The sequence below is a fragment of the Eschrichtius robustus genome, chromosome 9 (assembly GCF_028021215.1).
Source record: "Eschrichtius robustus isolate mEscRob2 chromosome 9, mEscRob2.pri, whole genome shotgun sequence".
Classification (NCBI taxonomy): Eukaryota; Metazoa; Chordata; class Mammalia; order Artiodactyla; family Eschrichtiidae; genus Eschrichtius; species Eschrichtius robustus.
This window is the reverse complement of record NC_090832.1, coordinates 122,958,789-122,980,327: the sequence shown is the minus strand read 5'-3', so window position 1 is coordinate 122,980,327 and position 21,539 is coordinate 122,958,789. Positions and strand designations below refer to the sequence as shown.

Genomic DNA, 21,539 nt, shown 5'->3' with positions numbered 1-21,539 from the left:
CTGATTAAAAAAACATGACGTGAGGAAAAAACAACAGGTATACTAAAAGAGATGGGGACAGAGTTATGATAAAACAGTAGCAGACATAAAGTACTAATACTGTATTAGGATACTAAGAAATCAGAGGAGAAATAATTGCCTTTTTAGATTTGATTATGAAAAGGGAAAAGGTGGTTCTATGGCCCATCCTGCTGACCCTAACATGCACAGCGCATAAGCCTGAATCAAACATAGATACTATCATTGATACAACATCCTAGGCAGCTAACTTTGTAATAATAAAGTAATGACCATGATTATTTCAGCAAAGAAATAATTACTTATGAAATGTTGCCTAAAGACAATTTAAGTCAAATTCTGAAGATTTTTTAAAAACATAGGTCCATTTTCATAATAATTAAATTTTAGAACCTTGACAGGAATTAGTGATCTATAAAAGCTAAAATGACCTCTACCTTCTCTTTTAGAATTAAAATCAAGTTATGGTTGAAAATCTTCTTTCTCCAAGATTTACTGTGAAAACCACATAATATTCAGAAAACACTATATATGTCGCCATGAATTTTGAGCCAAATATCACCTGTGATTAACATATTAAGAGAAATATTATTTTTACACATGATAAAGTGATATGGCACAACATGACATGTTACTATTTTCCCTGACTACCATTCATGTCCTCTCTCCTTTAGGTGATGTTCCTTTTGGAAGTTTATCCCCCTCCATAAGATGACATATGGGAAGGGCTATCAACCAAAGCACCCAACATTCTCTGGACCGAGGAATGGACACATGGCCCCAAAGTAAGGTTCTTTCCTGGAAGCCGACTGTATGAGTAAACAGCATGTTTGCACAGGGATCAAAATCTCATCGACCCCAAAGGTCAAAACCAGAAAAGACCATCCACTGCTTCCTGCAATCTTCCTTCATTTCTAGATCTGCTCTGTCTTCTGTTCTAAGATACTTTCCAGCCATTTTTAAGTCTTAGCATACGTAAAAATTTAACATCTACATGGCACACTGGGGTGAGAGGGCTAGACTGCTCACAGGCTAGAAGTAACGGCCCCAGGACCCAGCCAGCTGACCTTAGACGAAGGAATCAATATCTACTCTCACCTGTAGCCCATTCCAAGCACAGCTCCAAGGGACTTGATTCTTCAGATTGTACTCAAACTACAAATTACAAGATATCCTTCCAAATAGACTGCTCCTTTGATGAATTAAGCCTGAGTGGGATTCTGTTGTTTGCAATTTAAGTACTGATATAGATATTAGCAGGCAGTTGATGGAGAGGATGGTGATGGAGATGATGGCAATGATCAAGGTCATGATACTGATAAGAGGAAAGGGTGGAGAAAGAGAAGGAAGAGGAAGAGGAAGAAAGTTTACAACGTAAGGGACTTTACAAACAAGTGTATTTAAATGGCTTTGGTTTAAATTGTGTGACAATAGGCTTTAGTTGTCTAATTACATTTTTAATGCCTAATATATATCTGTTACTTTTAGTATCTGTTATTCTTTTAGTATCTCTTAGATTTATATATAATCATTCTTTGCAGAAATTTCAATGTTAAGAAATTAGATTTAGATTGCTTTAAATATTAGACATTATATTTTCATGGATAAGTAACCATCTAAGATGGTGGCCACAAAGCGCCCTAGTTTTATACAAAGTACATCACTTTATTGGCTTCAGTTCATTTGATGCTTTTGAAAAACAATTTTAGGAAATTCCCTGGCGGTCCAGTGGTTAAGACTCGGCGCTTTCACTACCGTGGGCCCAGTTTAATCCCTGGTGGGGGAATGAAGATCCCACAAGCTGCGCATTGCGGCCAGAAAAAAAAAAACTATTTTAAAAGTTTCTCAGTTTCTATTAACTTCAGAAAATCTAAGTTTGGAAAGTCTGTTAAAATAACTTGTGACCAATAATCTTGTCAAACTGTGGTTTTACAACTGAGATGCCAGTGAGTGGAGGACTAAGGTACTTTCCTAACTTGTCTATAACCATGTCTAGTTCATGACACAGTCTTATTTATCAAATGCTAGCAACAAAAATAATCTGAATGACCTCAGCAATAACATTGTTTGGACTTGAATTTCTCCAGAAATCACTCAATTTGCCACTTCATTTGATATAAACAAAAATAAGTCTCAGGGTTGGATGAAGGAAATTTGGGAAATTGGATCTTAAAAACAACTTCATCACGGGCTTTGGACTTGGACAGCTTGGGTCAACCCTCAGCCCTATTGCTCACTAGTTGTGTGAACATGGGCAAGTTTCTTAACCCGAGCCTCAGTTTCTTGGTCTATAAAATGGATGGGATATTAACACCTAACTAGAAGCATTGTTGGGATGTTTAAAGCTCTTAACGCAATGCCCGCAACCACAGTAATTATTCTATAATGTGAGCTATTACGAGGGTGTAAAATTGAGTTTTTGTTCTGTGTCAATTCATATTCTCTTTGTCTATGTTAGGTTTTAAATACTTATATGATCAAGTCCCCACTTTTATTTAGTAGCAGCAAAGTCCAATAAGCTAATACCTCAATCAAAAATCTGCATACAGCTAACGCTGAAAGTATTTTTGTGGGTTAGATTTGAGGCTTAATAACTTAACTCCCTATCATTATCTGTAAAAATATTATATATGAGGGAATCCACCATCTGTTGATGTTGCTTGCTGCACACACTATAACAAACAGAAATACATAAAAGAAAAAGTTGGTCTTTAAGACCCTAAGAGTAGTTTTCCGTGAGAAGAGAGAGTATGAGAGATACTTGAAAATTGAGGCCTGGAGTGAGAGTTGTTGTCTCCTAATGATACGTACTCTCCTTGGTTTATACAATAAACATATGTCAGAGAGAGAAAAAAATCTAAACGCAGAAAAAGGACACATAACCCCCTACCCCACCCCCGCTGCAGCAACAGATTGCTTGGAAATTAAAAGCATTTGGTTACAAATATCACTTAAGAGAATTTTGCCTTTGTCACATATTCCTGTGATAGGCTGAGTGTTCTGGAGACATTTTAAATAAGTTTATATCATCCTCTAACCTTAAAAAGGATCCTTTAATACATAATTAAGTGGTAAAATACCAGTTAAGTAATTTGTTCTGTTTGTGCATACTTATCTAGAAAAATGATAAGTTTATTTGTAAAAGGCTTAACAGTTGCCATGGCTACTAAACCTAGCAGATGAGTCAAACTCCAATTAGTTAATAGATGTATTTTTTAACAAAAAGAGGTCTAGGTTTTTAAATAGCAAAACAAAATAAAATTTCAGAGCTTAGAAAATGAAAGGTCATCAATTTATTTATTTTATTTATTTTTTTTGGCCTTGCCACACAGCTTGCGGGATCTTAGTTCCCCCCGAAGATGGATGGATCCCAGGTCCCCTCCCGCAGTGAGAGTGCCGAGTCCTAACCACTGGATTGGAAAGGTCATCAATTTTAACAGTTTTGAATACTACAAGAAATGCAGGGTCCACAAAATTAAATGATTTAGCCAAGGATACTACCGAGTTAGTGGTGAAGCCAAAATAGGAATCCGAATCTTGAACAATCAGAGAACAATTCTTAAACAGTTATCACATAATTCCTGAGCAAACAACCTAAATATTCACCATTTAAACTATAAAAACTGCTGCTACAACTACTAAGTGCTTTACACAATGACTACATTAAATCCGCACAACCCTGAGTGGGCTTTATAGATGAGGAGTCAGGACCAGAGACATTAAGTAACTTGACCAAGTACACACAGGGAGTTAGGATAAGCATGCTCTCTCCACTGCACCACGTAGCCTCTCCTGCGATAAGACTCTTGGTTACCATACTATCTTCACTCCGTCTTCCTTGTACTGTACAAGACTAGATGAGCCCAAATCCAATTCCACCTTAAACGATAAAATATAGTTGCTGGTTCCAAAGTGGCCTTAGTCATTCCAATCAAATGACAGCAGAAGTAGCACAGAGAAAAGGCTCTCACCTTCCCCAGCTGTCCAGATCCTACTCTTCCCATCTTTAAGAGGAAAAGCAGTAGAAAGACCTCCAAATTCTGGTATTCCCTCCCTTTGCCCCCTTCCCGCCTATTTCTACCAATCAAGGGATGTGATCAAATGTTGAGAGGGTAGGTATGGGGTCTCTGAGTGCGGGCTCAGTACATGTTGCAAAGGCTAGAATCCATTTTATTCTTTCTTCCTCCATTTGGTAGAAGAAGATTAAGATGGGAGCTAGGCGTCTACAGCCACAATCCTATGAGGCATGTAAGATGTTCAGCAGCTACCATTTTATGTGAGCTTAGGAAGAAATGCTGGAAGATCTGTGAGAAGAGGTGATGTACCATGATCTAAACCCCTTCCCTCAGCTCCTTCCCCAAACGGAGTGTCAGGAACACCAGGCTGTGAGGCAGGGGTCAGTGGTCAGGGAAGAAACAGAGCCAAACAACATGCTAACCGTTCTCAGAGGCTGCCAAGCGGCACCGTTTCCGAGCAACACATACACAGGCACGTGCTTGCAATCGACGTACCCTATCAATGTTTCCGTAAACTTGAGTAACTTTAAGAGGAGGGTTTCAAGCTATAAGTTAATTCAGCTACCAAGACAGGTAATTTACTAAGTGACTTTCTTATACTCTTTTTCTTGATGAACTACAAAAGAATGTAAGTTTAAAAATATTAAGTTCTAGTCCTTGTGTTTAAATTTTTTTACATTCAAATTATTAGAACACTTGAACCCCAAACCCTCTTACCTCCATCCCCAAGAGAACTCTCAGGTAACCCTTTTAGACGGTCTGCCTTAAACTGTTTGATAATAAGGAACTGACCGCAAGTCCTGTGAAATGGTTGCGTCCTCACCACAAGCTGTTTCCCTGTTTGGAATACAGCATCTCCTTCATTTATATATTGATACACACATACAGAAAAGCAGGATTTGATTTGAAACGAACACTATCAGTGCTTTCCTGTGCAGTAGACGATTTAAAAACAAAAACAAAAAAAACCCTATAAAATGACTTAATTGATCCTCCAGGATGAGTAAGCCGTTAACTAATGGGGTCAGAATCACCGCAGAAGTGAACGCATTTTTTCAGCTTCTTTTGGAACAGAAGAGCTAATGGAGCTTCTCCCAAAATTCTTGACGTAAGCTCAGAGAAGAACCCGCTTAGGTGGCACCATCTAGCCTGTGGGACGGTTAGCAATGTCTGCAGACAGTTCTGGTTGTCACAGCTGGGGGTGGGAGGGGCAGGAAATGGAACGCCACCACCATCCAGGGGGTCGAGACCAGGGATGTTACTAAGCACCCTAGAGTCTACACCACAGCCCCGCACAACAAGGAATTATCTGAAACGCCACGCCGACAGTGCCAAGGCTGAGAAGCTCTGCCCTAAGGTTGTCGTGGATTTGCAAAACTGTAGTTTCCACAAAGCCTATCAATGACACTCAGCACATAAATACCTCAACATCGCTCTAGCTATTTTGAGGGCTTCTCCCCCACCAGGATATCTGCTTACGGAAGAACAACCATGGCAAGTCTGGTAGTTATTCAACAGGGAATTCACCTTCATTTTCTTTCATTCATTCCCTTGGCTTCAACCACAGTCTTTATGCTAATAACTCCCAGCTCTGCCACTTGGCGTCAAAGCCTTTCCCACGTTTCACCCACTGGACACCTCCAGCTTCCCCCATATCCAAAGCTAACAGCACTGGCTCTTTACTCCCGCCCCCGACGGTGCCCCAAGCCCCCCCTCCTTCTCCGCTTCACCTCTCGTGTTCCCAGGCTTAGGGAGCAACGCCGCCACTGGCCAAGGGGAAAGCCTGGGCCCCCAGGTCATCCCCCTCCCCAGAACAATCACAACACTCTGCACATAACTGGCATTTGACCCACATGTTGAATGCGAATTAACCTTTCAAACCAGTTGGTAAGTGATAAGCCCAAAGAAGACTGGAGAAAAAATAAATAAAACAAAACCAGGCAGCAGAGGATGGAGGTCAGCATAAAAAAGCAGCACATTTGGAAGTGTATCCCATGCTCAAAAAAAACAGCATCACAGACCCGAAAAGAACCAAAGAAGTCCCAGGGCATGGCTCAAAAGGTGGAAAAGATACAGATGACACTGACCAGCTAGGGTGCTGACTCTGAAAAAAGGCCACTTTCTTTACAATTCAAGCTTAATAGGCATGACTATCCCAAAGCACTGAAAAGAAAGAGAAATAGATGAAGGGAAAAGAGAGTACAGTAGTAGAGTTAGTAAAAATAATAACAATCACCTAACACTTGCACAAAGTTGAAGTTTGCAATGTTCACATATATTATGTTATTCTTTGAAAAACTCTGAGGCGAGCAGGTCTTATAATTACTGGGCAATGATACTTAAACTCCCACTGATAAGACCCTGAGGTTTTGAATAGCAATTTAGAAAGAACCACGGATCATTCTGAATGTTAAGTAGCAGAAAGCATCAAACCACCCTGACACAGCCAGTGTTCAAGTGGTCTTCATCACTGCAGAGACTTCTGGTAAAAGCCATCAGCAGCAATTCACAATGGTGATTGTCCAAGGAGCTGCTATTTCAGGAACTACACAGGGGTCATTTCAAGAACCATTTCTATTCATTTTACGTCTCTGATAATAGAATTTGGTTGGCTGGTGACATCCTTCCATCATCTCCAGAAGTACCAACAGTATGCTTTATCATCGTAAGTGAGTCATTATGTCTCTTTTAGAGATAAGATTCCAGAAGGTTTCAATAAACCGTAAAGGCATCCAAGTGAATCAGAGAGGAGAATTTAAACTTTGACCAACAGTTTCCCCTCTGTATCTAACATTAGCTCATCTGTAACACATCATGACAAACTAACACTTGGGTTTATAAATATGCATGGATTTCAGCCTGATTCATCATCACAAAGTTAGGGCTATAAATGATTGAGTATTCCCCTCGTGTGGTATAACAATTCAGATGGAGGCAAGAAGATTTAACAGGTGGGGTGGGGTTGGTTTTTTGGGTTTTTTTTTTAATATCATCTGATTTGTTTTTCATTCTTACTGATTTTGTTGTTCCACCCAGTAAAGCTGAGACAGCTTCAGCTTAGAGGGACAGGCACATACAGCCAAGAACAAAGACATAGTTGTTCAATTCTAACTTTCAAGATAGAATTATTTAAATGAGATCAGCAAAAGCAACTGTCTTGAACCCACACTTTCTACTGTGAGAGCTTGAAAGAAAAGTGGTACGTTTGATGTTCCAAAAGCATTTGGCTTGGAACATGTAGAATTGAGAGTTTATATGAAAGATACCGAAAGAGCATGGCAATAGCACAACACGATATTAGAGCAGTTTTCCTGGCTCTAGGAGAAGAGACAAAAGTTTGATGGGTTGGCAGAAAGAGGTAAGGACCAAAGTCTCTAACTAAAGTTTAAATACCATCAAGGTCCTCAAAGGTGTGTGTATGCAAGTGTGTGTCTGGCAGGGGGCTGAACAGGAGATGGGGTGGTAAGATGGTAAAAAAAATTCAGATTGACTGAGGGTATCCACAAACATCAGAGGCTTTGCCCAGCTTCCTATCTGAATCCCTTTGGGGGAACAATTTTGATGTGTCCGCCCAGTCAGTTTGGTAGATAACCTCACAGCAGCAATGGTGGCGAAGTACGGCAGGGCAGAATGGGATTGAGAGCTCTGAGTTTCCTTGTCTTCCTGGCTCCAGCGGTCTGTCAGAGATCCAGAATCATTCCCAAGGCCCCTTCAAGGGAGGCCTGGCAGAGCTTTTGCTGCAGCACTCGGGGTAGGGAGTGAGGATTCTGAGCATGGAGAACCATGCAGCCAGCCAATGAATCAGCAAGCAGTCATCATGGTTTTATCTTAACCTAAAAACCAACCGGAAGATGCCCCAGCTTCCGACATAGCAACAGGGAATAACATGAAGACAAAGGCCAAAGTCCACGCAGGAGAAGACACACAACAAAGGCCATGGGACCATGGATTGGATGGACACCTTCTTGCCCCCCGTGCTTCCCTGCCACTGAGACTCCATCTGGAGTTTGCTGCAGTTGGGGTGAAGGCGGGGGTGGGAGAAGAACTACAGAATGGGAGCAGCAGCCCTAAGAATGACTGAGAATTTTGCAGACTGCATCACACCTTAAATTTGACTGAATAGTTACCCCCAAGCGCATTATAAAGAGATACTAACTTGAAGCAGCAATATTACATGTTTTCCCCACTAATGGCAGAAAAAAAGTTTCCAGAACTAAATTGGGTTCAGTTACAGAGAAATAAAGTCACATTTCTGCACATCCACAAATGTATAAAAACTTTACATTGCCTAACGGTTTACAGTTTTCACAGGTTAGAGAATAACAAATTATTACAACATCCAGATTATCCTAAAGCATCACTCCCACACATTGGTCTTAAAAACGTCTTCCTCTCTCTCTTTTCTTTTTAACAGTACTCACCTCTCTTCTTCTTCATTCATTAGAGCTGACAGAGAGTAGAAGAGAAGATCTATGACATAAAAATACTGATCATTCTTCACGGCGTTATTCTAACCCAACCCAGAAGTCAATATTTACCCAACAGTCCAGAGAACTAGGCTGAGGATGGTCATTTGTTATTCCAGTTATCACAATGCCTTTAGACTCAAGTAGACTCTAAGAGCACAAATGAACTTAGAACTTAAAACCATCTCCGTCATGGTTTTACCAAGTGTCTAAACAGTGGCCAGAGGCAGCGATGGGCCCAGCAAGGAAGGAAGCTCAAAAAGCTGCACATGAATGATTCCCAGCCTACGGCTTCGTCTACTTTTTGTTTCTGGGACTTTTCGGAGGAGTTTTTTTTTCCTTTCCTACAGAAAATCTGTCTCGAGTTTTACTCCAGAAAACTACTCCCCTAAGATTGTTGTTTGTTCCACCTCAGGGCCCACAGCAACTTTTGACAAATGTTTTCTTGTCTCCATCAGAAAATACTGAAATTGTGGGGTCGCTTACCTGGCTTACCTGTTTCTCTCACAAAGACAGTGTGAGTACCTTTAATTTCCCAGTCTCTAATTCAGTTGACTTTGTGTGTCAAAGCGGCAAGCGGCAAGGTCTGAATATTTTATACATAATCAAAATTCAGTTCCTCGTCAAAATAATTATAGAGGGTAAGTACTACTGTTATCCTCTCGATTTCACAGATGAGGAAATGGCTGCACAGAGAGGTAGAATAATCAAGTCGAGAATCAAACTCAGGCTGTCTGGCTCCAGAGTTGATACTCAATAAAAGTTTGTTGAATTCTATTAAACCCAAACTGGAAAAACTGATTTAGAAATCCAAAGTTCCTTTCTTCCAGATAGTGTCTTTGGTCAGCATATTTTAAACCAATAGGCCATGAGAATCCAATTAAAGAAACACTGTATCTTTTGTTTAAATAATTTGTCTGTTGCATTACAGATGTCTTTCTTTCATTGCCACACTCCTTCACTTTTTCCAAGATATCATTATTTTCGTGAGCCAAAAATCATAATAATGACTTTTGTCAGCTTCCACAAGTCTAGCGTTTTGGTAGAGAAGAAAGTAAGTCTTCCTATGAGTTGTAAAAAGACATTATCTGCTACTCTATGGTAGACGCACACATACAAAAGTACAAACCACACAAACAAAACACCTGTTACCCATTTTTCCCTCGAAACAAAGACATTTCTCTTCTCTATCTAGATAATAACAACAAAACAAAAAGATGTATGCCTAATTCTTTTAAGGGTAATTTTAACAGAGCTAATTTTTTTTTATAATTATGTTGGAACCCTTCAAGATTTGACTTAGGAGCAACGCCTTTCAGCATTTCTATGGGATATTACCTCAAAAGGACACTTAATTTTCCAACAGGTTTCTTTAAACCACCCTTTGCCTAGCTATTAGTTCTACCACAACACATACCTCTAGTTATGCTATTTCATGGTTCCAGACACACACAGAGAATAATCTCAAAACTTCCCTCTCCACACCTCGCCAGCCCTCACCTCCGTCTGTCATCAGACACTTCAGCCTTCTCCAAATATCACTACTTAACATGTGTTTCCCAATTACAGTTTCCTAGCATAAAAGCCCAGTAGCTTCTGTCATTTGATAAACTCATGTTTACAAGACGAGGCATCAGGAAATAGTGTTGTTGTTTCTTTTCGTAGACACTTTGCTTATATTTAGAGCTTGTGACACTGTCAGAGTTGACTGAAAGAAAAAGTGAGCTCATTTTTATATAAATTTATTAAAATAGGCAAATATAAACATAGCCTCCATAATTCTAAGGCCCTATACTTACACTGAAACTGATCTAAAGTGGGATTTTTTTAAAATATAGATAACTTGAGGACTTTTCTCAGTAATTCCTAGCTGCTGTCAAACAATGTTTAATTTAATTTGGTTTTATCCAGATATGAGTTTAGAATGTTCTTTCTATCCACCCAGAATCTTCCTATACCAGATATATACTTATTTCAGCTCATCAAGGAGCAAAGTTTATCAAAAGGCATGGGGCTCCCCACTCCCTACTCTTGTCCCCAGATTGGGATACTCCTACCTTCGGATGTTTACTCACTGACATTCCAGCCTTCACGCTGGTGCTGAAGAATAAATCATAATAAGTAAGCTATTATGTATGGAATGGATAAACAACAAGGTCCTACTGTAGAGCACAGAGAACTATATTTAGTATCCTATGATAAACCATAATGGAAAAGAATATTAAAAAAAAATTGTGCCTGTGTGTGTATGAAACTGAATCACTTTGCTGTACAGGAGAAGTGAACATGACATTTTAAATCAACTATACTTCAAATAAATAAATAAAATAATCCAGCGTAATAAGCTTTTGCCTGGGAATAAGCCAGCTCGGTATAATTTTCCTAATATACCTGTACTTGAGTCTCACTGCTAGGTCATGCTCCCTTCTGCTTTGTCACTTCATAGCTAAATTTGATCCTGTTGTCCAGTCTTTTAGTGACTAGATCCCGCCCAGTCAGTCTGCGACTGGAATATGGTACCACAGCCGTGATGTTCCATGCCTGAGTCCTGTCCCCTTAACCCCTGATCCAGAGAAAAAACCCTCTGCCTGATAAAGACGTGCCAGTTTCAACCACCTGCCAAACCATTCTCTCCTCTGACCCCTACCTGAATACTCAGACTATGGATCTACCTTTACCCCTGCTAGATTTAGGTCTCTGGACACCTATCTACATGCCATACTCTATCTGTTCCCTTCCATTAGCATGAGACCCTATCCCCAGTGGAGTATCTCTGGACATCTCACAGATTCTTCAAGGCTACCATTACTACACCCTACACGGAGCAGAGGTGTTACTCAGTACCACCCTCCCCAGCCTAGTTACCAATCAGCACCACACTCTTGTCCCACAATTCCTGCTTTCGGAATAAGCAGTCATGTTGTACAGCTCCAGAGACTAATGAGTAGTATAACCAAATAATGTACTGTCCAAACCAAGATAGTTTTGAAGGTATTATGAATAACTGTTCTGTATATAAAATAGATAACCAACAAGGACCTACTCTACTGTACAAGGAACTATATATTTTATAATAACCTATAAGGGAAAAGAATCTGAAAAAAATAGATATATATGTATGTAGAACTGAATCACAGAAGCTACCACAACATTGTAAATCAACTATACTTCGATTTTAAAACACTGAGAAAAAAATAATAATTGCTCTGGAACAATAATTATGCTGGGCAAATTGGGATGTGCAGTCATCCTACAAAGGACAAAACCAACGGTGAGCACCAGACCAAAAAAAAACCAAACAAACAAAAAGGAAAAACAGCCAATCTGTGGGCTAGCCAGCAACCTGGGAGGCAGGTTACAAAGATGATTGGGCCAACCTCACAGTTTGGAATTTAAAATAAGATGTGTAGGAAAATTGCCAGTTGGTAGTGGGCGCTGGCATTGAAAGGTTGAATCGGAGCTGAAGAAGCCAGGATGATGAAGAAGCTGGTACATGGAAAGTGGAGAATCAAATGAACATCAGTAGGAATCAAAACCCACCTGACAAAGAGACCTAAGACCCAGCTGGATTGCCAGTTCCTGCGGCTGGACTCATTCCAGGCACCCCTTTCATTCACACAGTGCTGTCCGTACTGTTCCTAAACTAACACTCATGAATTCTAGTCTTTACAATCAAAGGGGCGTGACTGAAATGCAGTCCTCAAATGAACTTTCAACTATCCCTCTTCAACACTTCCTCTTATGCACCCAATCTCATTCAGCATTCGCTTATTATCATGTCCCCCAGTCTCTATTCCTTCACTTTCCCCAGTCACCCAGCTTGCCTGCCTCGGACAGCTATGGAACCCTCTTCTCCATTCTCACTGATGTTATGTGGTTCATACCTCAGTATGGTCTCTCCATTCTAGGAGCCACTGCCTCCTCCAAATCGCCCTTTCCATAACTAATCCAGTCAACTCCCATATAACTCAGGATTCAATGATACATAATGTTCCTCTGGACCAGTAGTAGGAAAAGAGAATGTAATAGGAAAAATAGATCATATTCATCACAACAATTAAATCTCTAAGGTATCTAGAAATAAATCTAACCAAACATGAGCAAGAAGTGTGTGGGGAAATATACAAAAGATTAAAAGGCTTGAATAAATGGAGAAATAAAACATATTTATAGAAAGGAAGAATCAATATTATCAACATGTCATATTCCCCGAATTATCTATAAATTAAATGCAATTCCCATCAAAATTCCAACAGGTTGTATGTGGGGGGGTGGGGGGGAGCTTGACAAATTAATCTTCAAATTTCTATAAAAAACACAAGGACCAAAACTAGCCAAGAAAAAGTAAGAAGAGCAGGTTGGAGAAACTTGCTCTACCAGATATCTAGATTTATTATAAAGCTATATTGTTAAGACAGTGACGTGTTGGTGGAAGGCTCTAAAAAGAAGCAAAGAAACACACCAGAGAGCCCACAAACAAACCCATGCATACATGACAATTAGTTACTGGCAGAAGCTGCATCACGTATCATGGAAAAGGACAGACTAGTCAATAAATAGGGGGCGTCCAAAACAAAACAGGATTCCTACCTTAAACCACACTAAAAACATCAAGTGTGATTAAAAGTGATTGAAGACCTAAGTTTGAAAGGTAAAACTTTACAACTATTCAAAGAAATATAAAAGAATATTTTTATAATCTTGGGATGAGGAAGGATTTAAGTGAGATAGAAGAAGCTCAAACTATAAATGGAAAGATAATAAATGTGACTACAACAAAGCATAAAACTTCTGTATATCAGAAGATACCATTAAAAGAGCAAAAATGCAAGCCACAGACTGAAAAAAAGTACATAGGAATAGATAGATTGATAGGTAGATAGACAGATACATAGATAGAGATATGGATACAGATATAGATATATATCATCACATGTAGAAAATATAAAGAACTCCACAAATCATTAAGAAAAATTTTTCCCCAGTAGAAAAATAGGAGAGAATTTATATTGAGGAACCAGAATGGCCAATACACTTTAAAAAAGACATTCAACCTCATAGTAGTTACAGAAATGCAGAACTGAGCCCAGCAGGTTACCATTTTCACACAACTGGATTTATCACAACAAAACATCTCATATACTGCTGGTGAGCATGTAAATGGTACAACCACACTGTAGAACACTTTGACAACTACTAAAGTTGAAAATACAGATAAAGTATGACCTAGAAGTTTCATTTTCAGGTATTTACAAGAGAGAAATATTGCATACACACACAAGAAAACAAAAAAATATTCCCTAAAGCATTATATAATATAATAGAGAAAACCAGAAAACAACTTAAATCTCCATTAAGGAGAGAACAGATAAATCAATGTTAAGATACTCATACAATAGGATTCTAGCAGTTAGAATAAATTAGAAAAAATGTAGGCATATATATAAGCAAATAAGTCAAAATTGTGCTCTTACTGGACCATTCCCATCATGTTCTTATTTATCCCACCTCTTTAAAATAAAGAAAATAACAACATTCTCTTGAGCCTACTTCCACCATCCTATACCATCCTCCTTTGCTTCCCCTTCTGCCAAAAAACTCCTTGACAATTTTCTGCATTAGCAGTTTTCAATTCCTCTCCTCTTATTTCTCTTAAACACACAGCAGTTAGATTTTTTTCCCTAACAGTTCACCAAAATTTTTCTCAACCACTGGATTGAACGAGCATGAGTTCCACTAGCAATCACTTACATAGAACTTTCCTAGGTGGTGAGGTGTGCAATAAGAGTAAAGTAATAAAGCAGAATCCCTTCTGTCTAGGTTGTTAGAATCACTGAATTTCAGGTTTAGAAGGAACTTCATATCTGGTCACCAAGTTCAATTATTCAATCAGCCAAATGCTTGATTATTCTCAGTGGAGTCCCTGTTTCCGTCCTATTTTTGATCATTCTGGTAAGACAAAGCTCATTATTTTCTAAGTCAGCCCATCCATGCAGAAGTTTCCACCTTATACTGAGCAAAAAGCTGTTTCTCTAAAGCATCTACCAAGTGGTCCTAAATTTATCTGCCCAAACTATAAAGAACTGAGGTAAACTCTCCACCAACTGCTACCTTTACATATTTGAAAGACACTTTTAATTCCTTTATAAAACAGTCTTAAGATGAAATCTCGACAACGTTTCCTATGATAACGTGGCTTGAATTTCCTTACTCTTCTGTTGGTTTCCTTCCAAACTCATTCCAAGTCATCTAAATTCCTCTTAAAGAAAATCTATATGAAAAAAAATTATTTTACTCCCTGTTAAAAGTTGACCTCAGGGGGCTTCCCTGGTGGCGCAGTGGTTGAGAATCCGCCCGCCAATGCAGGGGACACGGGTTCGAGCCCTGGTCTGGGAAGATCTCACATGCCGCGGAGCAACTGGGCCCGTGAGCCACAACTGCTGAGCCTGCGCGTCTGGAGCCTGTGCTCCACGACAAGAGAGGCCGCGACGGTGAGAGGCCAGCGCACCGCGATGAAGAGTGGCCCCCGCTTGCCACAACTGGAGAAAGCCCTCGCACAGAAACGAAGACCCAACACAGCCATAAATAAATAAAATTTAAAAAAAAAAGTTGACCTTAGGAAAACAGAGTTTTTTCTGCAAAATATTATATATTTTCCAAAAAGTGATAATGCATTCCATTACAAAATATCACACAAAGAACATCTCTTTCAATCTCTTTCTCTTTCTGGATATAGACTCACATACACACATGCACCATATACAAATCAATGAGGCAGCATAGAGCATTGGTTAAGAGCACAGACTCTGGAGCTGTACTGCCCAGGTTCAAATCCGAGCTCAAGCCTTGTTGGTATGTGGCTTGGGGTAAGTCATCTGACTTCTCCATACCTCAGTAATTTCACTGCAGCTACCTCATGCTGAGGTGGTAAGAAATAAATGAGTTACTATACGTAAAATGCTTGAAACAGCCATAGAGTGAGGGCTTTAACCTTTTTTCCATATAAATAACAGAGAGCCTGGGGTTATATATGGAAATATATGACCATAAGACCTAAAATTACATTTATATTCATAGATAAAATTTTCATTTTTCCAGCTAAACTGACACCTGTAGTTTGGGTTAAATTTAAGCAAATGCGTATGTACATTCTGAACAACGAAGACAAAACACTGACATTGACTTTACCATTCAAATCAGTTCAACACTAACTGATCACCTAAAAGTCTGTCACCTGTTAGAGCACAAAACTGTATAACACAGCCCTTTTTCAAACAGTCCTTGGCAAGGCTGGGAATATGCATGTAAACAAATTACCATAATATGGATAATGCATTAGTTGTATGGATAAAGTACTTGGGGAACACAAGAAGACAACAATAAAAGTATGAGACAACAATTAATGCATGGCCTTATATTTTATTTAAAAATACCAGAACATCTAAATGGCTGGAGAAGAACAAGTGTTTTTGAACCATATTTTGAATAAACTAGTATTAATAAATTAGTTTTATATCTCACATCTAAACCTGAAGGGGTACAAAACCAACCCATCCACATGATCAGTTGCCTGGCTGACGGCAGCTGCCTCATCTTACTGGCAATTGGCCGCTGACGCTCAGGTTCCAGAGCTAAACAGTCATTCCCGTCAGCATGGCATGACTAAGCAGTGGTTCCCAATGCCAGGGCTCGCAGAAGCATCAATTTCCAGCACTGTTTCTCTGTGCCTTAGAGGAATCAGACTGACTGTTGTTCTGTTGCCATCTGATGCTATATTAAGCTCAAAGGTAACATGATAAGACTTTTCAAGAAGCAGGATGTGACCCTAAGTTATCCTATCCCCTACTCTACAAGGAACTAAAAGGAGAATTGACAGGACCCAACTTTTTTATGCCATATAATTATTTCCACAGAATCTACTAACTGCCGTTGGCCTTTGGGCAGAATTAATGTGGCAATCAAATGAGAAGAAAACAGACCTTGAAGATCAACAACATACACAGGCTTTGGTATCAAATCTCAGCTCAGACACTAATTCAAAAATAATCTCTTGTACTTGGTAGAAGACATAGCTTTTGTATTTTCAACAATTAACCAAAGGTCAGTTACTCAACTCATCTAAGCATCTGTTCCTCAAAAGTAAAAAGGAAATGAGGAAAAAAAATATATATACACATATAAAACATATACATATATACATAAATGAATCACTGTGCTGTACACCTGAAACTAATACAATATTGTAAATCAACTATACTTCAATAAATAAATGAATAAATACATTGTCTTAAAAAAGGAAATGATAACAGCATCTATCCCTTTAAGGTTGGAAGGATTAAAAGAGGAGCGAGTGTAATGTGCTCAGCCAATGCCCAACACTGGAAGTATTAGCTATTGTTACTGCTGTTGCCAAAATCTGTTCTGAAAACTAAAGAACAATACAATTTGAAGATATCATTTATTATCAAGCTACTAACCTACTCAAAACCTTCCCCGGAGCGCTGAATTTACGTACAGATATAAACTCCTGCCCCTCCAGCTGAAGCACACGATTCCATCGCTGATCACAGCCAACAAAAAGTTAGGTTCCCAACTACCAATATCCAACTAAATAGCCACAATGCTCTTTTTAAACTATTTTCTTGGTTTCTTCGTGGAATAATAAAAAAGGCGCAAGGTGGTGGTGACTGACGCCATGTGCTCTATACAACTGTTGACTCACTGGAGTTTAGAATTTCAGTAAATACAAGGTATAACCTCTTTTAGAGGCCTCTGAATAAAACCTGACGCCCATTCAGAATATCAAGAAAGAGGAGGAGGTCAAATGAGAGACCAGATATTGAAAAGTGTACTGGAAGAAGGCAGTGTACTGTATAGGCTGTTTTTAGAATATTCTGCATCAAAATAGTGATTCTTAAATGTGGAATGTTTCAGCATCATATAAAAACACGTCAAAGGATTTTTGCCCTACAATTTTACAAAACTGAAGTCATACTTTCTCTATTTCTCCAAAGCCTGCATTTCTCCTAAACAATACATCATAAAACACTTTCTAAACCTATATGGATATCACTTAAAATAGCTATTTTAAATAACTTCATAAAATTCCATAGTACTGATACATAATTTATTGTAAAAATCTATAATGGAACAGAATCTGAAATCTGAATCACTTTGCGGTACACCTGAAGCTAACACAATATTGTAAATTAACCGTACTTCAGTTAATTTCCGTTAGTTTGTTTCCAGCTATTCCCAACTACAAACAAAACAGCGTTAACTATCCTTTATCAGCAATCCTTGCCTACTTGTGCTTTTATTTCTACAGGGTAACACACTAACATTTGTGGAGCACATCCTATGTGCCAAGCACTTTAATACCTTATTTGTATTATTTGATTGAATCCTTCCAACAATACTATAAGGCAGGTACTATAATTATCCCATTTTACAGCTTCTAGTGACTCTGAGCATCTTTTCCTATAGCCACTGGCCACTAGTTTTCTTTTCAAGAACTGCCCCCTTTGCACTTTTTTTTTTTTTTTTTTTACTGAGTTAATTGTAGAGGCACTTTGCACGTTATGGACATTAGCCCTTTTCTTCACATATGTTGCAAATATTTTTCATAGGCTGCCATTTTATTTCTTTGTTTATAGATATGTTATCATATTTTGTTTATAAGTCATCAAATTTTGTAACTTTGCCACAAACAAAATTTCATTTATACGTAGTCAAATGCTTCTCTCCTTTCTTTACAGCTTCTCTATTTGCTGACTTGTTTAAAAATACAACCTCCAGTCCCAGATTATACAATATTCTCTTACATTTTCTTATATTCTTTTATTGTTTAGTTTTTATATTTAAATCTTTATATACCAAGAATTTATTTTTACATTTTAGGAATTTAATTTTAGTTTTTTCAGATTAATATAAACTTTGTCAGCACCACTTACTAAACAAACTCTCTTTTCCAAATGACTTGTAATATCACCTTTGTCACATATTTTGCTATCTGCTTGTAAGCACTGTTTTGTTGTAAGATCTATATCACGAATTGGCAAACCGCAGTTTGAAAACTACATCCAGTCACACCCATATAACTGCTTTCATGCTATAAAGGCAGAGTTGAGTTAGGCAAGAGACCACATGGCCCACAAAGTTAAAAATATTTGCTATCTGGCCCTTTACAGAAAAAGTTTGCTAACCCCTGACCTATCTGTTAATTACTAGCCATAGATTGTTCACATGGCTTTGCAGTTAGTTTCAATTTCAGCTAATAGAAAATCCCCTTCACTCTTCTTTCTTAGCTATTTTGGGGCATTTATTCTTCTATATAAAGTTTCATATATTTTTAGGCCATTTTTAAAAAAAACTAAAAAATTCCATTAGGATTGGAATTGGGGTTGTATTAAATGGTGTTTATTAATTTGCCATCCAAGAACACAGTATGTTCAAGTCTTGTTTTAAGACCTTTCCTAAGATTTTATTATTATTTTCTACATACGTTCACCAGCTCTTTTGTAAAATGTATTCATACTATAGTTTGTTTTTGTTATGAATAGGGTCTTTTGGCCATTTTTCCGTTTCTAGCTATTTATCCCAAATTTTCCTGTAGAAAGTCACTTTAAATTCATTCCTCTCCTATTGAAGATTACATCTGGCTGGGGAAAACGTCTTACATACTTCCTTTATTATGAGTTATTTGGAAGGCTTTTGCTGTTTGTTCAGAGAGTACCCCCATGTCATTCCGAACAGCCTAATCACCACATATGGTGGTTGGAAAAAGCAACCACTCTGTCATGCCACAACCCTAAGAAAGAATATTTCCAACCCCCTACAGTGGGCTCTTTCTATGGTTCACGGGAAAGAAAAAGCCAGGGAACTACAGTGAGTCACAGACTGACTCTCATTAGTTGACAGTTCTACCGCTTGTAGAGTGCTTTATAACTTTCAAAACCTTCTCACATCAGACTTTAGTCTCACTGTTACCTCAAGTACAACAGTTTTAGATCCACAAACAGAGGAGTCTCATTAAGGAGCTTTATGATCGTAAACCTCAGAGCAGATTGCATTGTTAAACTGCAGATTGCAGCTTAGGTTACTGAAGTCTATAGGTCCACAGGGCACCCAATTATAAGAAATGGAGTGTTAATGAGCTAATAGGACCATAAAGGCAAAATAGACTTCTGGGATACAAAAACTGGAATTAAGTTTATCCTTTTCCAGGCTAAGCATAAGTCATTTTTTTTTTAAAACAGATCAAAATTAAATTAAAAAGTGAGAGCCCTAAAGAGATGCAATAATCTTGGTGCAATTTTAAAATTTGGTTAACTAGATGATTTTGGAGGGTCCACATGAATCAACTAGACTCCCTGAAGGAACTTTAAGGCTTTAAGTGACTAAACAATCCTTCAGTGTCCCCTGAAGTTCTTTAATGTTCTAATATAATTTACACGGACAACATAAATAACTACATTGCTTTTCCTCGAAAGAGACTGAAATGGTTTCTACAAATTAGACCAGACTCACACTTTTTATTTAACATAGACAATCTGGAATACACATTGAACCCATTTGGGGCATTTTGTTTAATTTATTCTAGTAATCTGAAAAGTCACCCTATCTATATATAGCTAAAGTATCCAGATAGATGTTAACTCACTCAAGAAACTTATCTTTTATTTAGTTATTGTAAACATTTTTTTTAAGAGTAGGAGAAAAAGAAAGTCTTAATTTTATAAATTAGGAGAGAAAATAGAGCAGAGGTTGACTCATTTGCCCAAGGTCATCAGCAACCAGGGCCTGAGTTCCTTCTTCCATGAGAAGAGCCCAAAGCTCTGTGAACTACCCAGACAGTGCAGCCAGCCTTACAGCTTGGGGGACCTACAGAAACCAAGATAGGATACTTCGCGGTAGCAAAAAAAAAAAAAAAAGAAAAGAAAAGAAAAGGAGAAGGGTATCAGATTATCCTCACAAAAGGCTAAAGCAGGTGTCTGCTGTAGAAAAATACTGATAGATCTAGCTGGAAGCCCCTTCTCACCCATTCTCCAAAACAAGTTAAGCGATCCAAGCAAATTCAACTTCTTACTGTACATTTCTGGGGAGCGACTTTGAGGAGACTGTTGGGAAAATCAAGAAATGGGAAATATTCATGACACACACCCTACACTTACTTGCCAAAGGACCCAATATGCCATCCATGTACTCCTACCATCTTCATTTTGATTAATGGGCCCAAAAGGGATGCAAATTAACCCTACTTTCATAGCTCTGGCTTGATAAGATGGCTAGAGGATTCAGTCCAACCAGACCTTATAAGCTCTCTCTCAAGATTAGTAGTCATGGAAGTTTCAAGGAGCCTCCCTTTCCTGAGGGTGGAACTGTTATAGACCACAGTTTGCCTGAGAGATTTTGGGTTTTCAACATCCTCTCCTTGTAACCCAAGAGCCCTCTCACTGAGTGTCCTTATATGCAACATTATTGGACTAAATATCTCACAACAGCCACACATTTAAAAAATTACATGGAACAAAGATAAGACCCTATACACTACAGGGTAATGTTGTTAACATAGTCACTAAAGAATTACTTATGTCAAAAGAGACACCACAAAAACTCTCATTGCCATAATTTGGCAAAATCTATCAGCTACACAGTCACAAATTTATAGTAAGGTCAATGCATATTTCAATAATTTGACTTCCGAATTAAGAGTAAACAATATTCCATTTACAAAAATGTCACTGATAAATGGTTCGGATCATCTAACAAACCACAGTTAACATTATCCTCGTAAAAGAAATGGGTGAATAGTTGGTAATAAACAAAACAATGCTAATAATAATGCTGATTAAGGGTTTTTTGAAAGATCGTAACAACCTATTTGTATTGCCCTAGATGCTGACTCTATAAAGAACTAAGTAAAACAATGTGGGCAAATGTGGACAAAACTAAAGCGCTATATGTTGACATGCAGGGAAAATATCAATGAAATTTTTGTGAACTAAAGGTTTTTGACAAAAGATGCAGTCTTCCACAG

The 21,539-nt window shown here is 38.4% G+C and overlaps 1 protein-coding gene and 1 long non-coding RNA gene across 3 annotated transcripts in view; one reads left to right on the top strand and one right to left on the bottom strand.

The window, feature by feature from the left end:
* Positions 1-21,539, bottom strand: part of BCKDHB (branched chain keto acid dehydrogenase E1 subunit beta) — a 232,594-nt gene that overhangs the window by 92,152 nt on the left and 118,903 nt on the right. The window lies entirely within an intron of this gene.
* LOC137769652 (uncharacterized) overlaps positions 1-21,539 on the top strand; it is a 109,434-nt gene that overhangs the window by 83,518 nt on the left and 4,377 nt on the right. Inside the window, exons 3-4 of the long non-coding RNA XR_011075029.1 lie at positions 693-803; positions 8,959-9,017. This is a non-coding gene — a long non-coding RNA (uncharacterized lncRNA). The remainder of the gene's footprint in view (positions 1-692; positions 804-8,958; positions 9,018-21,539) is intronic.